At 35.5% G+C, this 23,347-nt stretch overlaps 1 protein-coding gene across 1 annotated transcript in view; it reads left to right on the forward strand.

Annotated features, from left to right (window-relative positions):
• PCDH15 (protocadherin related 15) overlaps window positions 1-23,347 on the forward strand; it is a 1,792,715-nt gene that overhangs the window by 339,343 nt on the left and 1,430,025 nt on the right. The window contains exon 2 of the mRNA XM_055560763.1: window positions 15,542-15,617. The gene's annotated coding sequence lies outside the window, so the exon portion shown is untranslated. The remainder of the gene's footprint in view (window positions 1-15,541; window positions 15,618-23,347) is intronic.

Here is a 23,347-nt window from a genome sequence, read left to right on the forward strand (position 1 = left end):
AAGAAGAAGGGACAAGCCTCAAGGCTCAACCAAAAAACAGCCCAGAGCTACTCACCCACACTGCCCCAGCTTCCCCATTTTCAGAGGAGCAGGTGGCCTTTGAATTCTACCCATGGTGACATGGATCTCCAACTCTTCTAGAGAGTGCAGATCTAATACTACCTTCCCCCACCCAAAGGGAATGTGCTGGAGAGTTATGGATGGACCCATTCTCCCTGATCATTAGCACCATCCCAAAAGCCTGCCCTTGGAAAGGGGGCTGAAACTTGGCTCTGAAAATTCATCCCAGAAGAGGCCAGCTTTTAGCTGCCTGCTCCATCTGGAGAGGTCCTAGCATGCGGACCTGAGGCTATGGCAGGATCACTTCAGAGCGGTGGTTAGGGGAACAGCCAAGCTGAGACAGGACAGGTCCAAGCAATCTGGGCTGGGCAGGGATTTTTCTCAGGGCATATTCCTAGCCGCTTTACCTGTCAGCTCGTTCTGGACAAAAGGAGTGGCATTTGGTGGAGTCTTCGGCCTTCACGAATATTGCCACTGACCTCTTTTTTTGCAACTGAGTTTGCACATACAGCAGTTGTAGGAGAGAGGAGGTCCTCTAGGATAGCAGGGAGCCCTGAACCTCCTGGGTAAGGCTCAGCTTGGCTTTTCCATGGATGAAGCTGCTTCCCTAGACCCGTACCCCGGCCCTGTGCTCAGGTGACACCGTCAGAGCAGCCAGATGCAACGGTCCAAGTCACTCCGTAGTGGTTGTTGTCGCCATGTACTGTGTTCATACTGCTATCATTAAGCTGTCTAGTTGTCTGCCTCCTTCTCCCCCGGCATCTTTCAATGGTCCAGGTGGCCTTTCTCCTGGAGCCTCTGCTGTCCTCCGTTAGCTGTTGCTTGACCTCCTCCAGGGCTGCCATCTTCTGCTCTCTCTGACTTGGGGAAGCATGACAGGTATGCACTCTGTCCCTCCGCGGGGATGGTGAGCTCTTTGCAACCAGTGGCTCAGGGTTCCTGGCATCATGCTTCAGTTACTCTTCAGCCTCCTGGGCACACCTCACAGCTGTGTTCCCATTCACTTTGCCTTTCAAGTCACAAAAAACTTAATGCTTTTCGTCTCTTTCTTCCTGTCTTATCGGCTTTTTGTCACACAGTCTTGCTACATGATTTTCCTAACTTTCCTAATGTAGCAGTACATTTCTACAAACAAAATTTAAATCATTCTTGTCTTCCCAACAAAACCCCAGTTATCTCCTATTTTCTCTCCTGAGAATTTTTCTGCTGCTATATATTCAAAGAGTAGTGGTAATGATATCATTTAACATTTGCTTAGAGATTACAATTTATGAAGTGCCATTCTAGGTGATTTCCATACACTGATTCACTTAACTCTACAGCAATGTGGATTGTACAGCTCTACAGACCTGCTTATGGATGATGAAAGTGAAGACAGAGAGGATAAATGACCTGCCCAAGTTTGCAGATATTCAGGGACAGAACCAAGATTTATTCCACATAGTCTGATTGAAGAATCTGTTTTTAAGCAATGTATGTTGTGTGCTTGTGTAAAGATATGTACATATGAGGGTGTGTGTGTGTGTGTGTGTGTGTGTGTTTAGGTGGTAAGTGTATGTGTATATCTTGATGGTGGATACAGAGAGGTAGAGAAAAAGGTAATTTTACATTCTAAGTCAGGTTAAATTTTTTGTAATCTTTTGTATTTGTTTGTTATTGGTATAAATTTGTTTTGTTTCTAAATATATAACAATAAAATATCTCACATGTCAGGGTTACTAAATTTCCTTAGAGCCTACATAAAATATAAGTACCACCATGCTAGAGAAATATTTGAACTTCATAATGACAAAGATTATCTGTTTTTTACCAGATTGTGTGTTACACAAGGTCCACTTGATCAGACCAAAACTCTGGGCCCTCCCTTCATTCATCAAAGAACTCTGAGGAAACGATAATCCTGCCAAAGAAAGTAACATGAGAGTAGACTTAAGTCCAGTAAAGAGTGAGGGGCAGATGGTATACATGCAATAATACTGTTTCAAAAATTTTATTATGACATCTGACATTTGTAAATGATAGAAATACTATTTAAATACCTATTTATTAAAAAAATTCATAAGAAAAGAGACTTCAAAGTAATATTGAGCTTCAAAACTTATGATTTTTAAACTAAATTTCATTCAACCTGTCCTTAAATGGTTCAACATGAAATGCAGTATAAAATTTTTTATAATGCCCCATATACATTTATAACACACAATAACATTTAGATTCATGTAGGGTGTCCCTGGTGGCTCGTGGGTAAGAATCCATCTGCAATGCAGGAGACCTGGATTTGATCCTTGGGTTAGGAAGATCCCCTCAAGGAGGGCATGGCAACCAACTCCAGTGTTCTTGCCTGCAGAATCCCGATAGACAGAGGAGCCTGGTGGGCTGCAGTCCATGGGGTCGCAAAGTGTCAAACATGACTGAGCAGCTAAGCGCAGCACACACAGCGCCCTTAAATTTTAGCCTGCTACCTTAAATGGTTCTAAAATTTTAAAAATATTTGTATTCTCAGATAATTATTATCAATAAACTTAGTCCTTGAATACTGACACATATAAAAGGTTAATGATTAAGTTCCTGTTAAGCAGGATTTATATACAGACAAATGCATTAGTCTGATATAATTATGATTCAAGGTGTCAATTTTGCCCTAACACATAACTAAGATGTATAATACAGTAACACCATGAATAGAAAAGAATCAATTAGTATGTTTTAATAAAAGCCTGTAAATAAAACACAGTTTAAATGGAACTCAGTAAATTACTTCGGAAAACCCATTTGTTTAATGATCATAAGCTAGAATCTGATTAACCCAGTATGTCAACTATTAATATTTTATATACACAAAATTAATGTAACTAGAATAGAAATAGAATAACTAGAATAGAAAATGAATAACTAGAATAGAAACATGTTATATATGTTAAGAAACATTAACACATGAAATATCAAGAAAACATGAAATATATGTTATAATTTTTGTTTTCTGTCTTGTTTTTATAAATACATTTTTAGAAGCTGTGTCTTATCAGGTTTCTGTTTCAAAGACTATAGCTGTGAAGACACTAGGGTGTAGAATTCTTTTTGAAACCATTTCTTCAAAATGATTTAAAATTTTCAGTATTAAAAATAAAAGCAAACAGTTATTTAAATGTACTTACCAAAATTCAATGAATCATAAAGCATAGCATTTGAGACTGTTTTACATGGTTTTACCTTGTCTTATTCAGGTTGCCTGAACTGGTTGTTGCTCAAATGTCTATCATCCTCACATACTTTAGGCTTCAGTTTAAATATCACTTCACCAGATCACTCTGCCTTGTCATACTGTCTGAAGTAAGTGCCATTTCCCAGAGTTGTTATCTTAGGCTCTGACACAATCTCTTAAAAGTCAATTTCCTTGCAAGTTTATAAATAGTTTTTTCTCACTGTGTTTCCCCTTTCCTAGAATGTAACTACTTGAGAATAGTTACACAATAATGTTTCATTGTAACAATGAACAGAAACATTAAAGTAACAGAAAGTTTCCCATGGGCTAACATAAATTTAGAAAAGAATAATTGCTATATGAATTGTTGTTGTTCAGTCATTAAGTCTTGTCTGACTTTTTGTGACACCCCAAGAGCTGCAACACCTCAGGCTCCTCTCTCCTCCACTATCTCCTAGAGTTTGCTCAAATTCATGTCAATTTGCTCAAACTGAGTCAGTGATGTTACCTAACCATCTCACCCTCTGCTGCTCCCTTCTCCTTTTGCCTTCAATCTTTCCCAGCATCAGGCTCTTTTCCAGTGCGCCAGTTCTTCACATCAGATGGCCAAATTATTGGAGCTTTAGCTTCAACATCAGTCCTTCCAAAAAATATTCAGGGTTGATTTCTTTCTAATATGAATGTTTACCAAAAAACAAACAAAAAAGTTAAGTACCCGGAAAGGGTGGAGAAGGGCATTATATCAATACTATAAGACAGGGTGAGAAAAACTTGAATAATTCCCCATGTGTTTATGATGTAGTCTTATTCATCCATGGGGTTTTTGGTATTTTTGGGAAATGAAGCCTTGAACTGAAAAATTAGTTGTACATTTTTTTTTCAGCATGGCATTTGATTTACTTTCAACATGCTTTACTATGAAACTAATTTTATAAATGTGTACCCACATTTACAGTCTACTGTTTTATGGTTTATTTGTGTTTTTGTTATTTTTGTTGTCATATTAGAAAAACATCTTCACATCCCATGCATGACAGATAAATCTTACCAAGTTATTGCAGTCTATTAATTTCTGTGGGTGCAAACTCAGAACAATGCTTGGTTCACAGCAGGTACTTATAAATCGCTGCTGAATGGGCGAACAAGTAAGTGCAGGATTGAATGCAATCGTCTCCTACTGTCATCCCCTTTTATAATGAACTTGTGCTAATAGCTTAATTTCCTGGATTAATACTAACCTATCTCCTATTGGAAACCATCAACTTAACATCTATCTCAAAGTTACAGTATCCATGCTCTTGGGGCATTGCAGATAGGCCTTTCACAATCTGTCCCCCAAATTTTCTACAACTTGTACAGCTGAAGAGAAACCACATTATTTGTAAGGCTCATATTTCCCTGCTTTGGGTATTTATTAATCTTGATTCCCTCTTTTTTCACTTTTTACTTCTCTTGTGACTTTTATCAACTGCCAGAGCCCTATCCAACATCTCAGTGTTCTTTGAAGATGTCTCAGGACTTCTTCCTGTCTTTTCCCCTCCCTGATTCTCTTCAGTGGTTGACAAAGTTCTGATAATTTATTGTAGTCTGCCTTAAATTATAATTATTAATACATGTGGGCAGCCTACTGATTATAAAAGGGGATGACAGTAAAATTTCCAAGAACAGGGATTTGCATCTCTGATTCTTTGTGTCTTCCACACAACTTACCTGAGATTTAGATATTTGAAAGATTTTGACTGGCAGTATTTAATTTGAATTGTTAGTACCTTTCACATCTATGTACCAAGCTGAAAGTACTCTGTAAAAATTAAAATAAAAAGTATCAATTTTATAGTAGATTTAATGTCATTGTAGTTAAGAGCAGTTACACAGTAATATTCCATTAGTAAAGATTTGAGAATAAAATTCTACTTTTCAAACAAAGATCAATATATGTATCTGTAAAATTAGATGTTAAGGTTTCCATGATGAGTTTGCAAACTATATGGCAAAGTGTGAAATAAAATTTTGAATGTAATAATTCATACTTTTGGACCCATTAACACTTTATATCAAAATCAATTTCAGGTGGATTAGACAATTTGGTTTAAATTTTGTAATTTAAAAATAAATAGAAGTGAACATCAGATGTCTGCACTAAATATATTTTCAGTTTAAAGGAATAAAAATATATGCAAGTATTTTCAGTGTATAATGATTTAATAACTATGTCAAATAGTATAAGATGTAAGTGTATGGGGAGGCAAATTTTTGCATCTGTCCTCTTAGGGTTTTTCTCCTGCACAAATTTCATATGCCTTTATAGAAGGCTGAACAAAGAGAAACATATGTGAAAAAGTAACAAAGCCATTTTGTTATTTCGTCACTCAGTCATGTCTGATGCTTTTGTGAGCCCATTGACTATAGCCTGCCAGGCTCCTCTGTCTATGTCACTACCTAGCCAAGTATACTGGAGTAGGTTGCCATTTTCTTCTGCAGGGGATCTTCTTGACCCAGAGATAGAATCCTCATTCTGCGCTGCAGGTGGATTCTTACCCTGAGCCACCTAAACCATGTTGAGAGGCTAAAGGAAGATAAAAATTTGTTTTTTAAATTATAAACTTTACTTTTTTCTGGATTATTTGGTAGCTTTTAATTTTTTTATTTTATATTATAGTTGATATACAATGTTATGTTAGTTTTGGGTGTAACAGCAAATTGATTCAGTTATACATATACATATATCCATTCATTTTTTAGATTATTTTCCCATGTAGATTACTACAGGATGTTGAATAGAGTTCCCTATGCTATATAGTAGGTCCTTGTTATCTATATTATATATAGTAGTTTGTCTGTGTTAATCCCAAACTCATAATTTAGAGAATAAGAATTATTTTAACAATGTCACCTTATAGAGTATTCCCTTGGTTTCAGCTTGTTTCCTGTTGATATTAATAATAAGAATATTATGTTTCTCCTGGAACAGGGAGAGTATTTTTTCACATGTAAATTTCATCTCCTGCTTTTTAGAAAAAGAAGAAAGGTTAGAGTGTTCTTTGTATATTTGTAGTTTTTCTGTGTGTGTGACTTTAGCTCAAAAGTGGCATATTTTGAGCCATTCTGCAACCTCCAAAGGCATGCTATGAGCTGAGAAAGCAAATTTACAAAAAATACAACCAATACAATATTGTTAACATGTAAAGCATTATAGATCAGATAAAAGTTGGGATCTTCCCAACCCAGGATCAAACACCAGTCTCTTGTATTGCAGGCACATTGTTTAATGTTAAGATAACCATAAAGGATGGTTATCATAATCCTTTAAGAAAGATATTCATATATACAGTCACATCCTTACATACACATCCTTCACCCACATCCTTACATACACATAGACATACACATTGTTATTCAGTTGCCAAGTGGTGTCCGACTCTTTGTGATCCTGTGGACTGCAGCACTCATGGATAGAAAACAATAAGAATAACAAGCTTATTAGAACCTTCAACTACTTACCTATTTCAAAAATACAAGTTTAAAAATGTCATGTGAGTTTTTAAAAAGATAAAACGAAGCATAATAAAATTTTTAAAAGTTTATGGAATTTAGAAAGATGGTAACAATAACCCTGTAAGCGAGACAGCAAAAGAGACACAGATGTATAGAACAGTCTTTTAGACTCTGTGGAAGAGGGAGAGGATGGGATGATTAGGGAGAATGACATTGAAACATGTATAATATCATATATGAAATGAATCACCAGTCCAGGTTCGATGCATGATACTGGATGCTTGGGGCTGGTGCACTGGGACGATCCAGAGGGATGGTATGGGGAGAGAGGACGGAGAGGGGTTCAGGATGGGGAACACGTGTATATCTGTGGCGGATTCATTTTGATGGATGGCAAAACCAATACAATATTGTAAAGTAATTAACCTCCAATTTAAATAAATAAATTTATATTAAAATAAAAATAAATAAAAATTAAATAATAATAATAATGTTTATTTGATCATTTGTTGATTCACACAGGGCAAGACCAAACTGGAAATTCTTAGGAATATTCCATTAATGGGAGTTTGAAGACAGAATTTTATGGAGAAAAGATGTATTCAAAGTAAGGACTTTATTGATTAGCTATAGCTTAAAGCTTCATTGGCTGTTTGTGATTGGTTATCCTTGGGTTTGATTTTATAACCTCAAGGCATTCACAGAAGTAGATTTTGTTTTGCTTATAGGCAGCCTCAGAGTCAGAGCAGTATCAATCTCAGTCTAACAGCCTCTTATTTAATTAGTTTAATGATTTTTACCTATGAATTTAGCTATGCTTTTCTATGAGACTAGCTAAATCTCGGAAAGTTGGAGAACAATAGATGGCATTGTTAGTCATTAGGATAATATATATCCTAATATACTAAAATATATCCTAAGGTGGAAGGGTTAGTCACTCAGTTGTGTACAACTCTTTGTGACCCCATGGACTGTAGCCCACCTGTCTCTACTGTCCATGAAGTTCTCCAGGCAAGCATACTGGAATGGGTTGCCATTCCTTTCTCCAGGGGATCTTCCCAACCCAGGGATCAATGCCAGTCTTCTAACCATAAAGGATGGTTATCATAATCCTTAGGAAAGATATTCATATGCAGTCTCCTTCACCCACACCCTTACATACACATAGACGTACACATTGTTGTTTAGTTGCCAAGTGGTGTCCAGCTCTTTGTGACCCTGTGGACTGCAGCACACCAGGCTTCCCTGTCCATCACCATTTCCTGGAGTTTACCCGAGTTTATGTCCATTGAATCAGTGATGCCATCCAACCATGTCATCCTCAGTTGCCCCCTTCTCCTCTGCCCTCAGTCTTCCTCAGCACCAGGGTCTTTTCCAATGAGTTGGCTGTCTGCATCAGAAAGAAAATATGCTTGATGATGTATATGACACCTAAAGAAGTAGAGAGTCACATTCATGTAGTCAAACATATTTTCTTTTTAACAGAGAAGCAAAGTTGATTCCAATTTTGTCATATTACCCCCATAATATACTAAGGTTTTACTTGGGCTTTGCCAATTTAAATGCAGAGATTCGTTGGACCACTGGAGGTAAAGAAAAACCTTAAAAAAGTATGTAGGGATTCTACAGTATTTTTTAATTGCCAATTACAAAGCATAATCTGTTATCTACAGGAATTCTTACATTTCCTCAGAATTTGTTAAATGTAATTATATGGCTGTTTTTGTGAGAAAGTATGTAATGGAATCTGAGTGATCTCTGAAATATGCCTCAGCTGACTTTCACTTAAGTTTGCATAAGATAAATCATTTTTGTAGATCTTTGTGTTTAAAAGGATTTTAGAACTTGTGAAGCAGTTTCTATCTTGCAGAAAACAATACTTTTTTTCTAATAAAAGCTCTCTCTAATGCAAAGACAATCCAAAAGAAAAATGTCTAATAGTACACATGTTTAAATCATGCCTTTATTTTAATATACATAAACTCCATCTCTCCTTTTTTGCACCTTTAAATTTTTGTTATGTTCTAACAATACCATAAATATTCTATAAAATGTAATTTAAAAAATGATGTGTTCTATGTGAGCTTTCTCAGTAGGAAAAAGTAATGCTGAGATGTGCACTCTTGAACTATGCCAAAAATAATTTCATGGAGTTATTGTAGCATGCTGAGTATTAGAAGGCCTTTTAGATTTCAAACTGGTATTGTAATGATTTATAATATCCAAATACCCTGAAGTGGCCATTCATTGAGCATCTTGTTATGCAAAATAGTCACTAACCTTTCTACAAAGTCATATATTAATCACTTTGATGACAAACAAAGCCCTGTTCACTTAACAGCTTTTTCTAGAATTTTATGCTTATCTTTGACTAAGTTAAAACTATTAAAAAATAAAAGACCATTCCTTAATTTAAACATGTTTTTTGCTTTATCTTGAAAAAATAAAAATCATAATATTTTGATTAGATGTTTATGTAGGTTTAAAAATGACCTTGATAAATATAGTGACTAAGAATTTTTTTTCATAAAAAAATGTATTTTCTTTTGATCTATTCAACTTCTGTATGATACAGTGGTGTTTTTGTTTGAAATATAAATTTATTCTTCTGATTAACAATAGCTATTACATATTTCTTTGTTGTTTTTTAGTCTCTAAGTTGTGTCTGACTCTTTGTGGAGTCAGAGTGGACTGTAGCCCATTAGGCTCCTCTCTCCTAGAAAACAGTACTGGAGTGGGTTGCCATTCCCTTCCCCAGAGGATCTTCTCTGACCCAGGATTGAACCCCAGTATCCCACACTGAAGGCAGATTCTGTATCACTGAGCCACCAGGGAAGTCTGGTGGTTTATATTTCTTATATCTCTTATATCACTGAAACTACAATTTTTAAGGGCTTTTAAGAAAAATGAATACAATATAAAACTTTTTATTTTATTTTATTTTTGAGAATCTCTAGGTTATTAAGCAGGTAAATGGTCATGAAATCTATTTCATAACAACCAGCAGGAATATTTGTTATGTTCTCTAAAAGGTTTGAAGTGAAATATTCAAAATAGTTTTCCAATTTAAATGGATTTATCACTTGAATTCAAGGAGGTATTTTCTATTACTGAAAGAGTCTTACTTTAACTTCTTTCTGGTTAAATCCACTTCAGATATGACAATTTTGTGACACAGATCACCACTACTCAGCCATCCCACATCCTGAGCACAGCATCCTTTCCCAGATCAGTAATCAAATCCTCATTCACATAAATGTTCACTATCAAATGACTGCTATTAATTCTTGAGTTGAAGCCAGTGTCCACTTCTCATTTAAAACTACATGGTCTTGAATCACAGATCTGTAAAACATGTTAGAAATGGTCAGGTACCACATACTGACTTTATAAATCAATAAATGAGAGCATAGTTTGATAGGGAACTTTGTCAAATGCCAAACAGTAAAGTGGGCTTCCACTGTATGATTCTGCTTTACTATATCATGACTTAAAATATGAAGGGATTTTATGAAACTGGATGGAGTAGTTGTGATGATTATTAAAAAAAATGAAATAATAGCAATGCATACTTTTGTATTTTTATCAATTTTAACTTCTTTAGTGTTTATATTGGATTCAGAATTCAAAGTATCACTCTATTGTGAATGGAGTTTTCAGAGATTGAAATTCCATTCTTGAAACATAACAGTCTTTTACCTTAATAAATATCAAACAGCTTTCTTATTCAGGTATTGTCAAGGTAGAGTGGTTGCTTAATTAGATCACACCATAAATGTGTCTATGGTTGTGCATTTATTTAATGGCACTGTTTAGGAGCTGAAATGCGGTTAAACTATTTCATTGATTGAATACTACATTACTACATCACAGACATTACAGAGGCCAATCATGAATAAGACTTTAAAAAGCAAACAATTTTCATAGTAATTCTAGTATTAGTTTGAGTTCATTAGATAACATGTTTCCAAAGAGCTGTGTGGAGTTGTGTGTGGTAAATAGAGTCTCTGCTTATGTTACTTATTCTTGCTAATATTGAGGCAGTCCAGAATAGGAAGAAAGGCTTGGGTTTACTCTTGATACTACATAGACCTCTAAGCCTTTTATCCTTATCCATCAGAGGGCAGACAGAATGAAAACCACAATCACAGAAAGATAATACAAACTGATCACATGGACCACAGCCTTGTCAACCCCAATGAAACTATGAGCCATGCTGTGTAGGGCCACCCGAGATGGATGGGTCATGGTGGAGAGTTCTGACAAAATGTGGTCTACTGAAGAAGGGAATGACAACCACTTCAGGATTCTTGCCTTGAGAACCCCATGAACAGTATGGAAAGGCAAAAAGATAGCACACTGAAAGATGAACTCCCCAGGTCGGTAGCTATTCAATATGCTACTGGAAACTCACTGGAAAAGAACCTAATGCTGGGGAAAAGATTGAAGGCAGGAGGAGAAGGGGGCAACAAAGGTTGAGATGTTTAGATGGCATCACCGACTCGACGGACAAGAGTTTGAGTAAGCTCAGGGAGTTGGTGATGGACAGGCAAGCTTGGAGTGCTGCAGTCCATGGGGTTGCAAAGAGTCAGACATGACTGAGTGACTGAACTGAACTGAACTGAACTGAACACACACTTCTAGAGGAGGTATTATCAAAGTATCAATCTAGGAAATTAGGTTTTAATTTTTTTTATAGTCATGATAAATGAAATACCTCAGGAGCTGCTACTAACCTTACATGTCACCGTTTTATACCTCTTAATTTTAGTAAATGTAGAAATTATTGTTTGAAAAACTGCACTCTGGATATAAGCTCTGATTTATAACTTCTCAAAACTAGGACTGATGATATAAGTATTAAATGGAAATTTTAAGTAATTATTTCACCTTTGAAAGCATAATGATAACATATAGGCACAATCAAACAAAATTGAATTTGTTATATATATTTATATTTGCTAAAATGGTTCAAATTTTCCGTTTCATTCAACTGTTGTCTCCATGTTGTCTCCATTTAAGGCATTCAATACCTTAAATATTAATTTTCAAACCTTCTTCACTTTCTTTTATACTTTATAATGTATAATCACTACTCAGAAACCCCTGAGCAACCCCACTGTATTGCCAAATAGACCCAAAGTACAGTGAAATGTGATTTATTTAGATTGGGATTAATTGAGGGTTTAGCGCTATTCAGAAGTGAATGGCAACTTCCTAGGGAAAACCTGAGTCATTTTTCATGTATGGCATTGTACTCAGAGCCTACATACATTAAGGAAATCACTATAATATTTGTCCTTTTAGTACAGTCATTGTTGATTAAAAAAGATAAAGTGGCATATCCTTTTTAGAGCTTTTATTAAAGTCTGTTAAGAAATTATCTATGTCAGGAGTTTCCAAAATACATTCCATGAGGCCATGCTGCTGCTGCTGCTGCTGCTAAGTCACTTCAGTCATGTCCAACTCTGTGTGACCCCATGGACGGCAGCCCATCAGGCTCCCCCGTCCCTGGGATTGTCCAGGCAAGAACACTGGAGTGGGTTGCCATTTCCTTCTCCAATGCATGAAAGTGAAAAGTGAAAGTGAAGTCACTCAGTCATGTCCAACTCTTAGCGACCCCACGGACTGGAGCCTACCAGGCTCCTCCATCCATGGGATTTTCCAGGCAAGAGAACTGGAGTGGGGTGCCATTACCTTCTCCGCCATGAGGCCATAGAGCCATACAAAAATATCACAGATACTTCCAAGGGACCAAAGTGGGCTTGGCAGGTGCAGGTATAAATTTTGAAGACCCTAAGAAACCCCATCTATAATCTGACTACAAAGATTCAACTGATATGTTTTATATATTGGTGTTAAGCTTATATTTCATTGTGAAAACATAGATTAACATACTGCAATGGGAAAGACTAGAGATCTCTTCAAGAAATCAGAGATACCAAAGAAACATTTCATGCAAAGATGGGCTCAATAAAGGACAGAAATGGTATGGACCTAACAGAAGCAGAAGATATTAAGAAGAGGTGGCAAGAATACACAGAAGAACTGTACAAAAAAGATCTTCATGACCCAGATAATCAGGATGGTGTGATCACTGACCTACAGCCAGACATTCTGGAATGTGAAATCAAGTGGACCTTGGAAAGCATCACTACGAACAAAGCTAGTGGAAGTGATGGAATTCCAGTTGAGCTATTTCAAATCCTGAAAGCTGATGCTGTGAAAGTGCTGCACTCAATATGCCAGCAAATTTGGAAAACTCAGCAGTGGCCACAGGACTGGAAAAGGTCAGTTTTCGTTCCAATCCCAAAGAAAGGCAATGCCAAAGAATGCTCAAACTACCACACAATTGCATTCATCTCACACGCTAGTAAAGTAATGTTCAAAATTCTCCAAGCCAGGCTTCAGCAATACGTGAACCGTGAACTTTCGGGTGGCCAAGCCGGTTTTAGACAAGGCAGAGGAACCAGAGAACAAATTGCCAACATCCGCTGGATCATGGAAAAAGCAAGAGAGTTCCAGAAAAACATCTATTTCTGCTTTATTGACTATGCCAAAGCCTTTGACTGTGTGGATCACAATAAACTGTGGAAAATTCTGAAAGAGATGGGAATACCAGACCACCTGATCTGCCTCTTCAGAAATCTGTATGCAGGTCAGGAAGCAACAGTTAGAACTGGACATGGAAAAACAGACTGCTTCCAATAGGGAAAGGAATACATCAAGGCTGTATATTGTCACCCTGTTTATTTAACTTATATGCAGAGTACATCATGAGAAATGCTGGACTGGAAGAAACACAAGCTGGAATCCAGATTGCCGGGAGAAATATCAATAACCTCAGATATGCAGATGACACCACCCTTATGGCAGAAAATGAAGAGGAACTAAAAAGCCTCTTGATGAAGGTGAAAGAGGAGAGTGAAAAAGTTGGCTTAAAGCTCAACATTCAAAAAACGAAGATCATGGCATCCGGTCCCTTCACTTCATGGGAAATAGATGGGGAAACAGTGGAAACAGTGTCAAACTTTATTTTTCTGGGCTCCAAAATCACTGCAGATGGTGACTGCAGCCATGAAATTAAAAGACGCTTACTCCTTGGAAGGAAAGTTATGACCAACCTAGTCAGCATATTCAAAAGCAGAGACATTACTCTGCCAACAAAGGTTCGTCTAGTCAAGGCTATGGTTTTTCCTGTGGTCATGTATGGATGTGAGAGTTGGACTGTGAAGAAGGCTGAGTGCCGAAGAATTGATGCTTTTGAACTGTGGTGTTGGAGAAGACTCTTGAGAGTCCCTTGGACTGCAAGGAGATCCAACCAGTCCATTCTGAAGGAGATCAGCCCTGGGGTTTCTTTGGAAGGACTGATGCTAAAGCTGAAACTCCAGTACTTTGGCCGCCTCATGTGAAGAGTTGACTCATTGGAAAAGACTGTGATGCTGGGGGGGATTGGGGGCAGGAGGAGAAGGGAACGACAGAGGATGAGATGGCTGGATGGCATCACTGACTCGGTGGACATGAGTCTCAGTGAACTCCGGGAATTGGTGATGGACAGGGAGGCCTGGTGTGCTGCGATTCATGGGGTCACAAAGAGTCGGACACGACTGAGCGACTGATCTGATCTGATCTAATTTTTAAAAAATTGAAATTATCTTAATTTTTTTCCTTAAAGTTATTTATTCCCTAGTTCCTAAAGAAATATAATATTCTTTTATGCATTCTTAATTTTTACTTTATATACAAATTTTAATATGTTCATGTAAACACAATATTTTAAAAATTTCAGTTGTATGCTCTAAATTTTTATAAAAAATATCTCCTTTTGCATGTTATTTACCTTCTGCTATTTAATGTAGCTTATTTTAGAAGTACTATTTTAAAATGTAATTTTTATGTATTTATCTCTACTTATTCAGTAGTTCACAAGCAAAGTTTAGTTTTGAGAAACAAATCATTATTTTTGTGCTTTATAAATTAAGAGCATTTTTCAACCTCATATCTAACTTCAGAATTTCAAGGGAACATGTTCAGGTGTTTCAAACAAACTATAGCTGTTTCTATTTATGTGTGTCTGTATTTCCTGCTATATATATATATATATATATATATATATATATACACACACACACACACACACTCAATGCAGTGCTAACAGAACTGTAAGAACTGTGAATAATTAATACAAAGTCTTCAATTTTGAGGAAGATTAAAATTTAGTAGCAGTAATGACAGTAGCTAAAATGTCTTAGAAGTTTTCATTACATTAACATAAAATCATCCATTTCATCTTTCATAAAGCATAGGTACAAAATTTGTGAACCTAAAGGAAATAACAGTATTCTATAACATTCTTAAAACTAAACTTGCTATACTCAAAAATAATCTTCAATCTATATAGTTGTTCTTAATTTTCCTGCATCTATTTACCATACCATAAAAACCATATTTTTAGTGTCACTAAAGGAGAATTTATACTGGGCTTCCTTGTTAGGACTCTGGTTACATGGCATAAAATTTGCAGATGAGAGTGAAATTTTGTTTTTCAAGTAAAGAACATTTATGGAGCTTCTGTGTTGGTATGCATTCTGAGAGTTAAGTTTTCAATCAGAAGTGTGACGCTTCCAAAACTTAAGTTATGACTACACAATGTACTTTTCAGAATTTGCATTAATTCATTGTAAGCCTAAGTATAATCTATAAGAAAATGAATTGCTCCTATGTTCTGTATCTGAATAAAGTCTTTGCTTTGATGTGTCACTGATCAATAACTCTATCCTATAGGAAAATGGAAGCATTATTCACTAGACACAGTTGAAGTTGCCAGGATCACTGAATGAGAGAAAGACAAGACACAAGGGTGAGTAATGTTTATGTTTTTTCTTAAAATTTCATATTTTCCTTCTCTTTTGGAGAAGAACAATACATAGCAGCTATATTTTAAGTTCATTATCTATATACAGAGTTTAACTTTTAGGCATTATCTGATTCATCAAAGCCAGAAAGAGAGAAACAAGTTAATAGAGTTTATAAAACTCTTTCCCCAGAGGAAGTGAAAAACCAGTATTTTTCTTTTAATTTGTTTAAAACAAGCAAGCATTCAGCCAGTTTAGATTTTTTTTTTCTTCATTGATTGTCTCATTCTCTTGGAGGACATTCTGGCAGTACGGTAGTAGACACATTGAATCCATCATCATGTGTCAAAGGGCCATCAGATCGATGGCTCTTTTTGAACTTTGCTGTTTCAGAAAACCATAGCTGAGTATTATAGGCAGAAGTTTGACATTTTCAGGATGAAAATCAATTTTCTTTTATGTATTTTTGAAGTGAAGCTTGTGCTTTGATTGTAGAAGAAATGGCTTTTGAGAGTTTAGAGTAACAAAATAGGAATTAAGATGAAATTTGGCTAATAATAGCTTCAGTGAAAGCAAGGAGAAGTATATTTTGTGGTCTAATAATATTTTAAATCTGTGGAAATAGAACCAGAGATAGAAACTTATGGAAATAGGTAAAGAAATAGACAATTTCTTTCAAATTGAGATAGCAGTGGATGAAACTTACATTTAAAGACCTTACTGGATGCTTGGGGCTAGTGCACTGGGACGACCCAGAGGGATGGTATGGAGAGGGAGGAGGGAGGAGGGTTCAGGATGGGGAACACATGTATACCTGTGCAGATTCATTTTGATATTTGACAAAACTAATACAATTATGTAAAGTTTAAAAATAAAATAAAATTAAAAAAAAGTAGAATGTGATGATTTAGAAAAACAAATGTTTTTAAAGAAGAAATACATGAATCTGCAATTCATGAAATAAATTGTCTGTATACACATGCCTGTGTATTACTGAAATCCTCTCACTCCTAGCAGAATGTGGATTACTGAAAGATAGAGAACCTGTCTCTCTTGTCCACCATTGTATTTATAGCATCTATCTTATTGCTGGGGCATAGTAGGCACTCCATGAATGTTTGCTACCTCAATACTTAAAAGATTAACAATAGCAACAAATTTGCAATGTTATAATTTTACTATAAAATTATAAATGTGACATTAAAAGCCATTTAGTAGGAGAATTTATAGAATTTTGAAAATAGAGAGTTGAAATAATTTTCTCTTGTCAGTAATTATGAATTCATTTGTTAGAAAATCTTAAGTTTTAAAAGTGCTGAATTTAGAAAGATGGTAACAATAACCCTGTGTACAAGACAGCAAAAGAGACACTGATGTATAGAACAGTCTTATGGACTCTGTGGGAGAGGGAGAGGGAAGATTTGGGAGAATGGCATTGAAACATGTGTAATATCATGTATGAAATGAGTTGCCAGTCCAGGTTCGATGCACGATACTGGATGCTTGGGGCTGGTGCACTGGGACGACCTAGAGGGATGGTGTGGGGAGGGAGGAGGGAGGAGGGTTCAAGATGGGGAGCACATGTATACCTGTGGAGGATTCGTTTTGATGTTTGGCAAAGCTAATAAAGTGTTTGGGGTTTAAAAATAAAATAAAATTTAAAAAAATAACAAAACTGTGGAACCATGGAAAAAATAAAAATAAAAGTGCTGCTTTAGGAACTTTTGTGTATACATAAGATATGTCTGTAAGTATATTTAAATGTACATGAGACCTTATAATTCCAACAATAGCGTTATTCCTCATACAAGTATATTTACATTTCTGTGGAACCATATATTTCGGATGATACATTTTCACATTTAAAAAAATTAATTTTCATTTTGTTAATGACTTCATAAAATCTTGAAAATAATCATTGAAAAGACTAGTTTGCTGTTCTGAAGTTTCTTGCTATTTGTAGTCCAGGATAAATGCCAATGAATTTTCTCTCTATTCCAAGAAAATGTGTATATAGATTATTATTTCAATTATTAGCATATATTAACATGCAAAGTCATGTGTTTGCATATGTGCGTAGGTAGAGATAGGCAGCTATTCTTAGAGCAGCGTCAGTTTCTAGCACAAACACTGTAATATGCAGTCAGTCTCAGTTCCCTACCTTTCAGTATAATAAATTCCATGAAGCATGAGAATAAGTATTTTTCATGTCCTCTCTCTACCTAACTTGTATGGTAGAAGTGTGTTCAAATATTGAATAATAAATAAGGATGAGGCCATTATAGTTCTGTTTATATATAAAAAGATTATCCTTAAAAATATAGAACATTTTAATTTTCCCTTTTTGAGATTTTAGGGAAATTCTTTGTGTGTGTGTGTGTGTGTGTGAGAGAGAGAGAGAGTGTGTGTGTGTGAGTGGGTGTGTGCACATGTGCACACATACATGTGTCCTGACTTTACTGTAAAGAATATTTGTTTATTTCCTTGGGTAACTGATAACACTTTTGGCACTCTTCTGCAGCAAATTACCAGGAATACAATCAAGTTGAAAAGGACTTTAGTAATTTTTCAAAACCTTCCTCGAAATGTGTTTCAACTACTTGTTTGATAAGCTGTTACCTTGCCTATGCTCAGATTTTATTATTTATTTTTTATCTTAAAGCACTGTGTATATCTTATTTATATATTACAAGTAATTTTATAATTATTAAGTAAATACACTTAGCAGGTAAGGTATTCAAGGACATATTCCATTTATAGGTATTACTAATAGTGTTTTCAATTGTACTAATAGGACAAGGAAACAAACTTGGAACAAAGAGAATATCTTAGAGACCATCAATGAAGGGACTTTATGAGAAATAGGTGAAATCTGTTCCACTGCCAAACTGTGGGATAAAGTTCCCTGTGTACTTCATTTAATACCGAGTGCCAAAGTACTCAGGCTTTACTTGTCAGAAGACTTTTGCCCACTTAAAAAATGAAGTTGGAAGAACAAAGGGACACAGTTTCAAACTGGAGTCTGACTCCAAAATCAGAATAGGTTCTACTACACTGTGCTGTCTCTCCTCTGATAATCAGAAGGCATTTGGGGTTATAGTAAATGAGTTGCATTATTTATACATCTGAGGCTATGGATCTTTATATACTGAATTTACCTTTGTGAGATAATCCTAGATGATCTCTTTGGAGTATGAGTGTGTCAACTTAATTATAATTATGTTTATATCACGTATTAGGTTAAACAAATGAAATAAGTAAACTACACATTTTTAAGCCTTTGGGAAAATAATATATTTTGAGTTAGCACCTTTTTACATGATCAACATATTTACTTAAATTGAAGGAAAAATGTCTAAAGGAATATAAATGAGGCAAACTGTATTTTCTTAAGGGAAGAACTGAACAAAGCAGTAATGTAAGAACTAATCAGAAAATATAGAAAGTAGTTTCTACATCAAGTTGGCTTATTAATTGTGTAATAAATCATATTAATGTGCCTAAACCTGGTATTACGTATTACTGGCTCAATATATATTAGATTTTTTTTTTTGCTCACATGTCCATTTTTTAAAAATTAACTTATTTTTTAGTATAAGGATAATTGTTTTACAGAATTTTGTTGTTTTCTGTCAAACCTCAACATGAATCAGCCATAGGTATAAATATATCCTCTCTCTTTTGAACCTCCCTCCCATCTCCTTTTAAGTAATTGGGCTTCCCTGGTGGCTCAGACAGCATAGCATCTACCTTCAATGCAGGATACCTGGGTTCAACCGCTGGGTCAGGAAGATCCTCTGGAGGAGAAAATGGCAATCCACTCGAGTATTTTTGCCTTGAAAATTCTATGGACAGTGGAGCCTGGCAGGCCCCAGACCATTAGGTTGCAAAGAGATATGGGTAACCAACTAACACACACAAGTAATTTTAAATCTGTGATTGTAAAATTTCCCCTCAAGTACGTTTGCTGTTGTTTTGATGTTAATTACCCACATAACTGAGATAATTACTGCCTTATTTGTTTATAGTACAAGGTACGTTGTTACTTTTACCTGAAAGAAGATTAAGTGGTCTTTTTACCATGGGTCAGTTTGCTAAGGGGCTTAATTGTATAAGAGAAAATCACTAGAATAATATCTCAATTCACAGAGAGTTAAATATTATCAAAAGAGGGCAATACTTTAAAGGAGAAACTGCAATTCAGTTTTTCTTTTTCTTTTTTTTCCACACAATTCACTAAAGCAACAATTGGCCAACCTGGTGATCTTCAGGTAACTAGGCATGAGATGCAGTTCATTAAAAATTTCCAGTGATCAAGAATATTGGGGAACATGAAAATTAGTAAAGCATAACAGGAATGAATGTAACATGTAATAGGAATCACAGGCTCTGAGGAGATCTGTTTTAAGAAAATTATTTAATTTTATTTCTGTAACTTATTTGACCTAACAATTTGAATAACTGTTGCTTTTGACCAATTTAATAACAAGATTTAGTAAGCATTTCAAAGGGCCAGATACTAAACATCTGTGACTTTGTGGGATACGTATGTATGTGTGTGTGTGTGTGCATACACACACACTCAGTCACTCAGTTGTGTCCGACTCTTTGCAACCCCATGGACTGTAGCCTAGCAGGCTCCTCCGTCCATGGGATTTTCCAGGCAAGAGTACTGGAGTGGGTTGTTATTTCCTTCTCCAGGGGATCTTCCTGACCCAGGGATTGAACCCGGGTCTTCCTGTTCATCTGTGTAGCAGATGCTTTACCATCTGAGCCACCAGGGAAGTCACCAATATATATATTAGTCTCTGGGGTAATTACTCAGTCTTTGTAGTACAACAGCGGCCTTAGATCATACATCAACTGCATGGGTTCCAGTACCTCATTGCCAACAGAACCAGTGGGATAGATTTGGCCTGTGTGCAGTAATTTGTTAACCCTGTTAATGATATGGATGGGTGCTCTTGGGAAATCTTTATTCTTGAGAACCATTTATATTTATAAAAACCAAACTCTCTAAAAGTTTAGATTCAAGGAGATAACTCATCATCTTTTCTGACTATAATTTTTGACAAGTATGTAGCAGTATAGAAAGACCCAATGAAGGCAATTATTTTTTACAGCAAAATCAACTGATCAACCTTGGTACTCATGGGTATCACACCAATATCACTCCAATATCAGGATCTGTTCCATGTACTGGGTAGCTAAAGAAAATCACATTAGTAATTAAAAATAACCACATACTCTTCCTGCCCTCCAGTAGCTTTGTGTTCTACCGGGAGTGATGGTGATAATTTTGCAGAGGGCAGGAAATAAAACTAGTACACCCACAAAAATTAAAATATGTGATACAAATGCTTCATGAGCAGTGAAACAAGGAGATTAAAAGGAGAAAATAGTTTGGTCACAGATATCAGGCAAGCATCTGTATAAGAGATACTGTTTCAGTTAAGGTTGAGGGATTATACCTAGACTTCAACAGACAGTGTTACAGAAGATAGGGTGATGAGAAAGCAATGTTGCTAGGTGGAAGGGCAGAAACAAGGGAAAGGTGATGGCACTAGGGAAAGCAAGTTGCTTTTGCAGCAAATATTCAAGATGGGAATGTGTAAGACTGAAAAGTAAGTCTGCATCACCAAGATATTTAATCCAACAAAACTGCCCTGCCCCTGAAGGATATTAGCATGGTGAACACACATTTATTCCTTGATTAATGGGTACCCACCTGCCCTCAGGTAAATGTGTATGATGCATATGCATATATTACCTAATGATGCTGTTGACATTGTCTGTTCTAAGTTGTGACATAAAGCATACTTAGCATGCTTTAAGTTGTTTTAGGGGTTTCTAGGACCAGAAAAAAGAGAAAAAAAGCATTATCTGGATATTTCAGAATTGATGACTCCTGCCTTTGCAGATGTTGTACCCAAACTTCAAGCAAGAAGAGAAAAGATGCACCAAATGTAATGACTCTTTACTGGGGGAAAGCCAAACTTTCCAGAATCATATATTTCCAGAATCAAACTTTACACCAGTGAGGTTTTTCCATTTATATTTTGTGACACACAAATGGATCGAATGGCCCCTGCTTTTTCTAGAGTATATAGGGTAAATAGCTATTTGGCTTTTCTCCCTTTCATGTAGGAAGTGAAGGGGTATCAGAGGATTTAGAGAAGTTTTAAAGATTCACACAGAAACAACTCTAGGAATTCTTAAGTATTTTATAAGAATTTTCAAAAGATGATTTTAGCCAAATTATAATTATTTTATTTCCAATAATAATAAATCTGATAAATTTATTGAGAAAATATTTTCTGAAATAAAGTAAATAGATATATCAGAGCCAAGCAATACACCTGGAATGTGTTAGACTAGGATGTGACCAAATATTCAAAACTTTTCTGTTTGAAATTGTATTAGCAACTATTTAGACTGAATACTTATTTGTGGTTTATGAGTGGCATATTATAGTGTGAAATTGGTATAAAACTTCTGAGGAGTTACAGTCAGAAGATCTGAAATATAATCTAAAGCCCACCATTTACTATTTAGTTGTACTAAAGTCATTTAGCCACAGAGGACATCAACCTACATTTCATCATTTCTAAAATGAGGGTGATAATAATTGCCCTTCACCCTGTGTGGGTTTGTTGCAAGACCAAAATGAGGTGATATTTTTAAAATTGTTTCATCAACAGCAAAACACTCTAATGCTTCTCTCTCTTGCTCTATTTCTCTCTCTTTTTTTTTCTTTCCTGCTCATATATTTCACACACAAAACTCTCCCTCTCAAAATCTTGAGATTACAAATGTCATCATAGAGATTACATTCAGTGCCCCTCCAATAGCTCCTGTCACTGTTTGTATTTTTTTCTTCATAGACCAAACTGAATCACGCTATTTGATTCTCCTTCTTTAATGGTTATATCTATTTCTCACTTCAAATGCTTTTATCTCTGACCCCTAGCTCCTCTGAAAACTTTTCAAATATAGAGTTCTTCTGTTTGTTTGGACATTGAGATTCATATATCAAGAATAGGGAAGCTGGTAGCAGAGGTACTTCTGTCTTGGAATATAATTAATGGCTCACATGACTTTTGCTTCATTAAGAATGAGGAAGGTTTCCTCTTCTTCAAGGTAACTGAGGAGCTGTGAGTCTTTGAACTATGTAAGGTCAATATAGTTCCTCTTCTCTTCAATTACTAGCACTCATCACCACTGGTCGTATTAAAATTTTTACATATTATTGAGCATATTCTCTGGAAGAAGACAATAAATTCATACACATATTTATATATGATTTTGAATATAAACACTTTTAAAATAAAAGAATATGATTAATTTACCAAAAATTTGAATAATATGCAATCTTTATGTGTGATTTTGTAATGATTATCTATAAACACATTCCTATCTATGAGTACCTTCACATATGTGTTAAGAGTCATTACAGTGAAAGTAACAAAATACAACTCAAATTAGCATAAAGAAAGTAATTTTATTGACTTATGAATCTGACTTATCTAAATTTATAAGTTTAATTACATATGAATCTGAAAGTCTAGAATTCTTCTTTAGGCTTCAGGAAAGGCTTGATCCAAGGGCTTAGTGATTTTACAAACTGTCAGCTTTGATTTCATTGGTGATAGCTATATTTTAAGGCAGGCTTCCCTCATGATCTCAATTTATGCTATCTACTCTACATGATACATATGGTTCTAAATTAATATTC

This window comes from Bubalus kerabau, chromosome 22 (genome assembly GCF_029407905.1).
Source record: "Bubalus kerabau isolate K-KA32 ecotype Philippines breed swamp buffalo chromosome 22, PCC_UOA_SB_1v2, whole genome shotgun sequence".
NCBI lineage: Eukaryota > Metazoa > Chordata > Mammalia > Artiodactyla > Bovidae > Bubalus > Bubalus kerabau.